This window comes from Hoplias malabaricus, chromosome 6, assembly GCF_029633855.1.
Source record: "Hoplias malabaricus isolate fHopMal1 chromosome 6, fHopMal1.hap1, whole genome shotgun sequence".
Lineage (NCBI taxonomy): Eukaryota > Metazoa > Chordata > Actinopteri > Characiformes > Erythrinidae > Hoplias > Hoplias malabaricus.
In genome coordinates this window covers 22,659,984-22,671,891 of record NC_089805.1, presented here as the reverse complement: position 1 = coordinate 22,671,891, position 11,908 = coordinate 22,659,984, and positions in this window count along the sequence as shown.

Sequence of the window (11,908 nt, the reverse complement as noted above, 5' to 3'; positions counted from 1 at the left end):
TTGTAAATTACACTATCACCCAGACACATCAGGCCTGAAGTTTATTCTAGCAAGACACATATATTAATAATAATTATTATTATTATAATTATAATAACAACAGTAATAATAATTTGTTCAAGTTATATAGCACCTTCACAAACTCACACTCTTGTTAACACTTGAGGATGCCACAAGTCAGGCTCCATTGGACAGGGCTCAAGGGAACTGCGGATAAATCAGTAAGGATACAGTCAAAGCAAGAGTTGGAACTATGACTGTATATGATATATATGACAGGGGCTGTCACAAGAGGCAACATGCTGCCACTGTTTCTCCCACAACATATTCATGACTAAAATCAGGCACTGTGTTCACCCTGTGTACATTTTATGTCCAGATTTGTTGTTTTGTTTTTTTTTTTTGTTTTTTATTTAAGCTTTAACTTAATCAGGCAAGTCATTAAGAACACATTCTTATTTACAATAACAGCTTGACAGTAAATTTTTGTGAATGTTGCATTGGCATGATGAAATAAATGTATAAATGTACTGAATTACAGAAAGTAATATATGTTTTATTAAGCTTTACACATCAGATTTGTACACATCAGATTACTTCACTCCCACGACCCTGAAATGGATAAGCGGCATGAAGACGAATATTACTTTATCCCATTTAATTATTTTGACTATTTCACAGCCTTATAAAAACTTTAAATATTAATTATGAAATGTATGTAAAAAAAAATAACAGCATAATTTGTATGCTGTATGTATTTCTTCTCCAAATTGGCTGACCAATTTGACCAAGCTACAACCTTCTGTACTCCTGGTATTATGAAATAGAATAGTATTTGGCCATCTGGTGTGGTACTGAATTTTTATTATTATTTTTTTTACTTCTTCTTACATTTCAGATACTATGGTTGTAGACAGTGTGCCATTCAGAACAGAAGGCCCCCTTCTGCCAAACTTCTCATTTTCAAGGTAAGGGTGTTGGAGGCTAAGCGAACCACTTGCTATGGGACTGATGGAAAAACCTTGTAAAGACACATTAAAAATGTGAAAGAGGGAAATAAAGAAGTGCTCTCTCCTGGTTGAAGGAGATAACGGTTGTACATAATTCCTCTATGAAATTCTAGGGAACTAATCAAATAAATATGAATAAAAAGTGAGCAGGACGAAAGGAAAGGCCTTATTGCATAACAGACCCTGTAACAAAAGAAGCAATAGCAATACAAGCTGCAGAGGTGCATAATTGAGTATAGTCGTAAAGCACCCGAAGCATCTGGAAGTATTTGCCTTTAGAAACTAATAGGAAGTTTATTGGTCCCATGTAATTGTTTTTCTTTCCCTCCTAAATCTGCTTGATTATTGAATATGACTCTCTGTAATCAATTTTACATCTATCGTGCACTGAAAACCTTAAAGTGGCTTATTACAATTTCTATAGGTGAATATGACCTACTTTAAATGCCAATATGAGAAATTATGGAATTATTGCAGCATTTGTGGGCCTGGGAATACTACACAATGATAAGATTCCTGGGAAATTAAACCTGAATTATACCTAAAGAACTTTAACAGTATAACCAATATTACAGTGACCTATTTTCATGGAGGGAGAGGGAGACAAGGAGAGTGAAAATGCGCGTGAGCATGCGAGAGAGTGTGTGTGTGTGTGTGTGAGAGAGAGAGAGAGAGAGAGAGAGAGACAGAGAGAGAGACATTTATACAATGCCTCTCATGTTACAATGCCACAGGAGGACAAAATGTTCTCTACAGTGTTCAGTTTAAACATATAGCACTGAAATGCTACATGCTTTAACTTTTCGAGACAAACTATTGAGTAATCTCCACACTCATCATTGTTTTATTCACCTATTTTATTTGCTGTCACCCATTAGCATGGTCTACCCAGACATTGGCCATCAACTGAAAGAGTTACTTAAGTCCTACAGTGACCATTTCTGGTTTAAAGTTTAGAAAACAATCTTGAAGTTAGGATCTTTTAAAAAGATAAAGAAATTAATCAAATAAATTTACTAAATATATTAAAATTATTTATAAAATGTTCATAACACACACAGACAGCACAATAACATAACATTACAATTAGGTGTATGTGATATAACAGACCAGCTGATGACTGGCTAATATTATACTGAGAAATGGAGAGAAATTAATCCAACTATATGTGCATTCAAATACTTGTTTCTTGGACTGTTGGACTACAAATGGCTATGGCATCATATGGGTTTGTCAAGCATTATAAATAGCTGCATGGCCATTGTTATTCCATATATCCCCTTTTATGTATGCTTCCCTGAAAGTTAATACATTAATACACATACCTAAGTCTATAGAATAAACATGTTTGGTTTATGCTGATATGTTTATATGGTTAAGAAACTTAAGAACCCTTTTTAACATCTTTATTTTTAAGAGTGTAAGGCACCAACAATTTTCTTTAGGGTGATTTGTAGAGGCATTTAATCCAGAATTAATCATCCAAACTCAGTACCTGACGTAATACTGTTATGGCTAGGTTCCATCAAAACATTACAGCAATGTTCCAAAATGTAATATAAAAACCTTTCTACAAGAGAAGAGGTTATCATTGTAGCAAAAGTGGACAATTATCCAACATATAAAACAGGTAAGATGATATAATGTGAAATGGCTTTTCTACCAACTGGTGAATTTGGTTTAGTGTTTATTGGTATCATTTCGAATAGAAAGCAACTAAAAAGACATTTTGAACCTTTATGAATCCTCCAATGGATTCAGCACTGTGATGCAACTCATGTCCAGCAATCTCAGGAGTGCGCTCCATCTTCCTCTGATTAACAAAGCAGAGCCCATCACGTTCTCCTGTGTTCGTTGCTGGTTCATCGCTGAGCAGGTCTCCTGATGATAGAAATATCTATCAAATGGTAGTATGTGCTACTAAGAAACACCATTAAAACAAATGCTAATAGTATTCCTAATAGTTTGTTAACGCTTTGTTAATCCTGGTAAACATAAAACAAGTAATTTTTGGTCATACTACATTAAAACATTTGTATAATCCTATATTTATCTCACATATACATTACCTTGTTTGTTGCAGTGATTTCTTTAGCAAAGACTGCTATTGCTGTAGCTGGTGCCACACTTTTCCATTTTTTCGATTTTTTTCCCCTAGAAACTCAAAGTGCTTCAGATTCATTGAAACATTGGAATATGTGATGACAGCCCATTCATATCAGTAACGTCACCACATTTCAGCTATTTTGATAGAGAAGCAACAGTGTAAGGCAGGTAACACACTTTGGACAAGGCAACAGCTCAGCACAGTTCATAACACACTCATCCAGTCACGCAAACACTCACAGCTGTGTACAATTTCACACAGAAAATCCAACCTTCCAACATTTTATTGGATTTCTAACCACTGACTGAAACTGCAAGTGATGTTTCTAGTACTTCAGAGGGATTTTTTAAAATGACATTGGTCTTATCCATTTTTAAGCAAACCCTTAATTCATTCATTGTCTGTAACCTCCTATTTTAGTTCAAATCACTGGGCACAAGGCAGGAACACCACACGAGGCAGGCGCTAGACACTCACACAGACACTTTTTTGAGTAGATAATCCACCTACCAACGTGTATTTTTTGGACCCACACAGACATGAGGAGAACACACTAAACAGCCGGCTCAAACCCACAACCCCAGGACCCTGGAGCTGTGTGAGAGTGATGCTATCTGCTGCGCAACTATGTCGCCCTAAATCAAAACAAAATGTTTAATTTCACTGTCTGTTCCTAATTAAATTAATTCAAAGTAACATGCTCCTGTCCAGTTCCTGAGGTACTAATAAATAGGAGTTATCCCTTGCCTCTATCTACCCATATACTATGGATTTAAATAAATATATAAATAATAATAATACTTTATGATTAGACAGTGTACCACTTCTTGTTTAAAAACGACTGTCTTTAATAATAAGACAATACTATTACATTAATTCTTGTTTGATTATACTATAATAATAATTACACTGATAGCAGACACTTTGAGCCCATATCTGCTACTCCCTTTGGCTGTGTTATTTCATGATCCAGGCTTGACTTGGGTTACGGCATTTGTTATTTGGGTCAGACACGGTCCAAATGTTGAATTGATTCAGAGTTGTTCCAAAATACCCCTGACATCTGACCCATATAATGTGGACCTGTTGCTGAGTTCAGGCAGATAAACTTACCCTAAGTCAATGCAGTCATCTAACTTTTAAAGCCAAATGTGGGCCATGAAAGAAATGCAGGTGTGCCAAGCATATTTTGGGTATGATACATGAAATGGATATTACAGTAAAAGTACATTTCACCTCTTTGAAATCTCTTAAAGCCTGGCAGCCCCTGAAGGTTTCCCACTGTCATGTCAAGAATATGAAATCTGTCAGAGTACATTTAGAAATACACTTTACTCTAGCAATTAATGGCTGTCTTGATGTAATTACGTTAATCAAGACTAGTAACAACATGGAACTAAAAGTGCCTTTGTACTATATTACCATCAATTATGTATGCAACTACAAAACACAGAATACACTGACGTTTTTGGTTATATACATTTGCTGTTGCTAAATAAATACATTTGCTTTTAGTTATGTAGCTATAATTTTATCCAATCTGTAAAGAAAATGGGTTATATTACATTTTAAAATGCATTTGGTTATTATCCAAAAACCAGCATTAAAGCCGAATGATCTTCTACAGCACACTGATGTCTCACTGTCTAGTCTGCTTTATATGGGCCTTAATAGTAGAGACAGTTTGGAGTGCTCTGATGGGAAGATCTGAATTCAGAGAACAATTATTATTATTATCTAAAAACAAAAAACAAAACATCCCGTGTTAATTTAGTTCATCCTGTGCTTGTGTAATCTCATTGGCCCATTGAGACATGAGGGTCTCCACTGTGATCTTCATAAGAAATCCTTAGCCATAATCAGTAGCTTCAATCCCCACTGGGCACCACTGGGAGTACAATCCACCTTGATTACAATGTGTGACATAAATTCCTTGTAATAGTCTCATTCTGTTTAAGCAATTATGTAGATTATACAGGATTCTAAAACTTTTTTTAAGTGCATTTAAAATACTTTATTTTGTATGAGCTGTAGTCACATGTCCACTACATATAAGCAATTAGAATGCACTGAAAAAAGTGGGAGCCTACTGTGAATTAATAGGGGGTTTGTCTTCCATTTTCTTTAGTCCAAGCCTCTCTTCCTCTGAGAAGACTTTAGAATAGACATTGGAATATTGCTGTGAGGATTTAGCCATAAGCACATTAGTGATTTCAGGTATAGGTGTTTAATTATTAGTTTTGAATCTCCAACACCATTCCAACTCATCCTACAGTGTGCTCCACATCACTCCACAGAGCAAACTTCCTGCTTCACCACTCAGTGCTAGCAGGGTTTATACCCCCTGTTGTTGACATATGCCATTAAGTATGGTGACTTTCGGCTCATACACAGCTGCTTCAGAACATTTGTTTTTCATGGTTTCTATGAAGATTATATGTCTACAATAGTAAAACAAATTACAGCTAATCTCACTAATTATAAGGAGTGATAAAAAAAAAGTTTGGACATATGGTTCCCTTCTATGGCAAATTATATATAAGCATGCATGTTTATGTTACAACTATCTAAACAGACATGAAGTGTTTTGCCAAGTATGATCAAGTCCATCTTGGTTTAAGCTAGATGAGCAGTAATGAAGCAGCGATTACAAACTCTGCTCCTGTGTACCCAATGCAGTGCGCATTTAAGCATTCCCTGCTCACAACACCTGTCCCAGCACACCTCATCAATCTAATTAGGAGCTCTAGTTTCATCCCACAAGGTTGAATGGCTTTGCAATGCTGCCCATAGGTGTGTGTGTTTGAGTGATTGCATGGGTGTGTGATATCCTGGCACCCTGTCGATTGTGTGCTCATGCTTTGCTTCCAGTTGTTCCAGGTGGGCGCCAGACCCACTATGACATTGAACAAGAGGAAGCTGTTACAGAAAAAGAATGAAAAATTAACTGTACATTAGACATATTGTAAATGTGTTGTTCATATGTAGTATTTTATGTGTTTCTCATTCAAACATTTTCCTCCAGATGCCCCTATTGCCATTTTTCCCCCTTTTTTTGAGAACTTGGACCTTAGGATGACACAGAGGCACAACAGGTAGTGTCGCTGTCACACAGCTCCAGGGGGTTTGGGGGTTCGAGTCCCATTCTGGGGGACTGTCTGTGAGGAGTTGGATGTGTTCTCCCCGTGTCCGTCTGGGTTTCCTCCAGGGGCAAAAACACACGTTGGTAGGTGGATTGGCGACTCAAAAGTGTTTGAATGTGTGAAAGCTTTCTCCTACAAAGCCCCTCAGCTCTGGAACATATTCCATCTAGTGTTCAGGACGCAGACACAGTCACTATGTTTAAGTCTAGGCTCAAAACACACTTGTTCAGTTCAGCTTTTGGCAGCTAACCTCTTTCTAGTTTAAGGTTGTTGTTTCAGGAACTCATGGACATGGAGAATCCGTGTAAACTTGGATGATGTGCTCAAATTTTTTCTTGTTTGGAGTCTTTGCCTAAGTTCCTTCTGGTTTCCCTCCTCCCAGTCTGTTACAGTCATATCCGTCACTACACTAATGAAAATATTCACATGCTCTTTTTCTTTGCCGCACTCAACCAAACTAACTTCTCTACACTGTTTTCTGAGAAAATGGTGGCCCACTGATAGAAGATTGTTTGCTGGATTCTCCTGCAGCCCCGACCAGACCAGCTCATTCTTCCAAACTGGTGCACTATTTTTATGCCCCAAGATGTCACTGTTATTATTATTATTATTATTATTGCACTGTAGCATAATGACACTTAATTGGTGATACTTTAATATTCAATCTATAGTTTGATCAGAGGAGGATGGATCCCCTTTGTGAGCCTTGGTCCCTCCCAAGGTTTCTTCCTCCAGCCTCGAGGGAGTTTGTCCTTGCCACTGTCGCCATTGGCTTTCTCGCATTGGGCTTTGATTTAAATGTCCTGTTCTGATACTAACTATGTGAAGCTGCTTTGTGACAACGTCAGTTGTAAAAGGCGCTATATAAATAAATTTGGTTTGATTTGATTTGATTTGAGTCATATGTTAAGGCCTGGCGCCCCCTTCAGGGTATGGTCCCGCCTTGCGCCCAGTGATAGGATAGGCTCTGGACCCAACACGATCCTGAACTTGATAAGCAGCTACAGAATGAATGAATGAACCTGGGCCCTTCCCCTCAAATAAAACAAAGTCGACATTATGCAAGCTACCAAAGCCTATGTTAAAAAAATCTGGTCAAATCATCCAGTTTTAGAGAATATTTTGTTGTGTGTTATTAACTGGCCAACAATAAAATAAAAGCAACACATGATAATTAGAGCTTCTTCCCTTTTCTGCACATATGAACAGGACAAATGCTCCTCTTCTCTCTTCATTCATGGGTCCATACATGGCCTAAATTACATGATACAAATTTCTCATGTGACACTAACAGAAATAAATAGACACCTTTATTGATCCCCTTAGGGAAATGGCTTCTCTACATTTGATCCATCTGTGGCTGTGAACACACAAACACACTAGTGAGCAATCCTGCACAAACGCGAGGGACAGTGAACAACCTGAGCAGGGGGCTGCAAATCACCTCTGTGCCTGGGGAGCAGTTTGAGGGTTAGGTGCCTTGCTCAAGGGCACTTCAGTTGTGAATTAATTTTTCTTGGGCGGCAATAAAAAGCCATTTTTTACTAAATTGGACTTTGAAAAAATAAGTCAGAGAATAAATAAAGGGCTTCATGTTGTTTATTTTTATCTGTAACTGCTTATCCAGTTTAGGGTTGCGGTGGGTTTGAAGCCCACCCAGAATCACTGGGTGCAAGGCAGGAACACACCCTGAAAGGGGTGCCAGTCCTTCACAGGGTGACACACACTCACATATTCACATCTAAGGACACTTTTTTGAGTCACCAATCCACCTTCATACATGTGTTTTTGGACTGTAGGAGGAAACCCGAGCACCCGGACGACAACCATGCAGACACGTGGAGAGAACACACCGAACCACTCACAGACATTCACCTGGAGCGGGGCTTAAAGTCATAACCCCCCATAAAAAGTCATGTGACAGCAACAATACCTGCTGCGCCACCATGCCGCACAATTCAGGTTTTTGTTTGCAGCAAAATAATTTTTTTGGGCAGCCTGTTTAGAAGTTTACTCTCATCAATCAAATCTTTTGCCCAGCTTTGTCATGCAAAAACAGTGAGAAATACATATTGTTTCACTCTTGTTCTTTTCCACTGAGGTTATCCAGCACTGTCCCAAGAGACTGGACAAGACACACATGGATCGATTTCCTACTCATCTAGGATCAAGAGCAGTAGTCCATGAATCCAGACTTTCTGAAAGAAAGCACTGCACAGTTTAACACCTTTCCAGCTCAAACACATCATCAACACATGAAGGGCATGACACTAATTTTACTTGTTCAAGGACAAAACATGTTTCTGACTCATGTTCCTAATTGTCCTCAAATAAAATATGAATTAATTCATTCATTATCTGTAACCACTTATCCAGTTCAGGGTTGCAGTGCCTACCTGGAATCATTGGGCGCAAGGCGGGAATACACCCTGGAGGGGGCGCCAGTCCTTCACAGGGCAACACACACACACACACACTCACACGTTCACACCTACAGACACTTTTGAGTCGCCAATCCACCTACCAATGTGTATTTTTGGACCGTGGGAGGAAACCGGAGCACCCGGAGGAAACCGGGTGAGTGTGTTGCCCTGTGAAGGACTGGTGCTCCCTCCAGGGTGTGTTCCTGCATTGCGCCCAATGATTCCAGGTAGGCTCTGGACCCAACACGACCCTGAACTGGATAAGCGGTTACAGATAATGAATGAATGAATGAATTAAAACTACTTCTGGAACATCAGCGGGTGAAAAGCTCCATTGAAACAACTGATAATCATTTCTGAATAAACAGATCAATGCCACATTGAGAAATATCTGCTGTAGATGAATCACACCTGATTGTGTTGAAATGCTGTCAATGACATGGACCCATCCAAAGGCGTTTTCTTGACTGAGTGGTCAGTGTGGGTATACAACACCATAGAGAAGCAAAGAGAGAGTGGGAAAGAAAAAGAAAATAATGTCTGGACAAGGGAGAGCTTGAAAAAGGTCTGTGCATTTTTGTGGGGTTTTTTTTACACCTTCTGTGGATGTCATAACATCTATTGTTTGCTGGTAGAAATGAGACTGGAATGGAAATTAATACTGGTTCTGTAATACCATCAACTGTTAGAATTGAGAGTTGTTGTGCTGTGATTGTCTATATATCACTCTTGGATAAAAAACACGTGCCAGTGTTTTGAAAGAATGACTCGCTATTGAGGCAGGTTGCCATGGTTTGATAGGATTGGTGTATGTGAAAAACGTTCTGTTTAAATATTGAAATGAAGACTTGTTATTTAATTGTGAAAATATGGTTTTGAGCAGAAAATTAACTATTTGGCTACTTTTATGAGGTAGATATGTTGCTGAGTTTAGAGTTTTGAAAAAATATCTTAAGTATTGGTAAACACTTGTTAGCAGTCGTAAAAAGCTGTAATACAAATATAGGCCTAAAAAGTCTTAAAAAGAGTATTTAAGCAAAAATAAACTTAATAGTATGACTGGAATACACTTTCATTATTTATTATATTACACACATACAATAAACATGGCCTAAGGTGACCATACTCAATACCAAGTGTCAACTAGATGGGTGAAAATTCCTAGCACTGGGCTGGAAATGAGTGGAACTAATGATCTCCGTCGCTTTGTGTTGAGTTGGAATGGTGTTTGTCAGCTGTACAATTACAATAACAGTGATTTGTCGCCCCCTGGCGGTGTTTGTCGCAGGTACACGAAACAATAAATGTAAAATTGAATGTCATTTACCTTTTACGGTTAACAATTTCCGTTTTATATATTTACTTGCTATTGACTTGTTCATTTATTTATTTTTGTAAAAGATTATAACTGAGTATCACTGTGTTACACCAAGCTTTATTAAATCCTCAAAAAGTAAATAAGAAAAAAGAAAGTCCGAATATTTAATATTAATCAGTGTTTATTACCTATATTATAGTTATTATTTGCACATAATTTTAGAAGAGTGTGACGGTTTACAAATATTAATTATAATAAAACTATACATACATTTGAAAGATCTCATCCTACGTGCATATAAAAAACCTCACCCAAATACACATCAGAGAACTGGAACATAGTTTCAATTTGTGTACAAAAATACATTATTTAAAATATTTTTTTAGGGGTATGAATGAAACCTTTTACAAACTCGAAACACATTCTCACTAACAAAATCTCTTTCAGCACTAGTGCACTTTGACACAAAATGGCCAATATTGGCCACAAATGGTAAGCAAATCTAGCACCCTGATGTAATTATTAACACACTACAGGGGAAAACTGCACACGTAACCAATCAGAGATTTGCGTGACTATAAGGGAATCTCTAAGTAGCTTTTCAGTGGACTTAATAGTCAAAGAATAAATCAAGCAATGTGTATGTAACTGAGAATTCCAGACGATCAGGCTTCTCCATTTTTGAGCTGTGGTATATGTTTTCTCCCTTGTCAAATGAAGGTAGAGGAGTTTCATGGAAATGAGGAAACCTGCCACTGGGAATACACTGCAAACGAGGTGCTAGATACAGTCAATCTATATTTGCTATTCATCATCTTTTTTTTTACCCTCCAAGTCTCTCTCATTCCCTCTCAGTGCTACAAGTTCCAGTCTTAAAATTCTCCATTCTTGCCTTTCATCTCTTTTAAGCGACAAGCCAATATAGAGTAAAACAAGCCTTCTGAGTACCATTTGAGCACCACTTGAGGACAGAGCGTATAGTTTGGTTTACTGTTCTCAACAGAGAATGTTTGTGTGTAGACTGCTGAAAATCGGCGTACAGGAATATTACACCTGGAGCACCCTTTTTTTTTTAAACCGCTGTAAACATAATGTCACTTTAAATGTGTCTTTAAATCACTTAAAGTGACAGCAGAGGTGCTACACTGGTGAAAAGCTTTGTATTCACTCGCTCATCACACCACAGAAAACACGTGTTTGTTTCCTGCGCAATAAGCCAGCTTTTCTGAGCTCCTATCGCCAACGTAAGGTCTTCGTGAATTCAAATTAGAGGGTGTAACTTTTTAGATTGTGCGTTTGTTTTGGACCAATGAGCGCCGCTGGTTTTGAGGAGGATCAGTATGGAGTAAGAAAATAAAAATATATATATAAAAGTATGCATGCTAATCTACATTCATATATAAATATTTAAATTGCACAAAAAGCCTGTTTTGTACAAGTACAACTTCAAATATACAATTATAAAGAAACATCTGTGGTGGCATTGCCAAACGTGTCCTTACCTTCATCCAAGCGCACAACGGTCCAGTAAAGATGTAGAAGTGAATAAAAGATCCACGTCTCATGCGCAAAAGGACTAGTACAGTGTAATTTAAAAAGTTGCCATGTTTGGTAATGCAGTACGGAACAAAGTGGAGAGTCCCAACCCTCCCCGCTGCAGCATTAAAATGCCTCTAGAATATAATTTGTTGAAAGACTGTAAACCTAACCCTTCTCACAATATGAAACTGAATATTCATACATGTAAAATGTTTGTCACTTAAGTAGCTCATAAATAATCATTGTATGTACATGTATTATTACAAAAATGAAGCTCTATTCTAAACACCTAACCCCCAAACTAGCTTGCAACCCAACCCACCAAATTCATGCATGTTTTTACTGCACTGTAACATAAGTATATATTG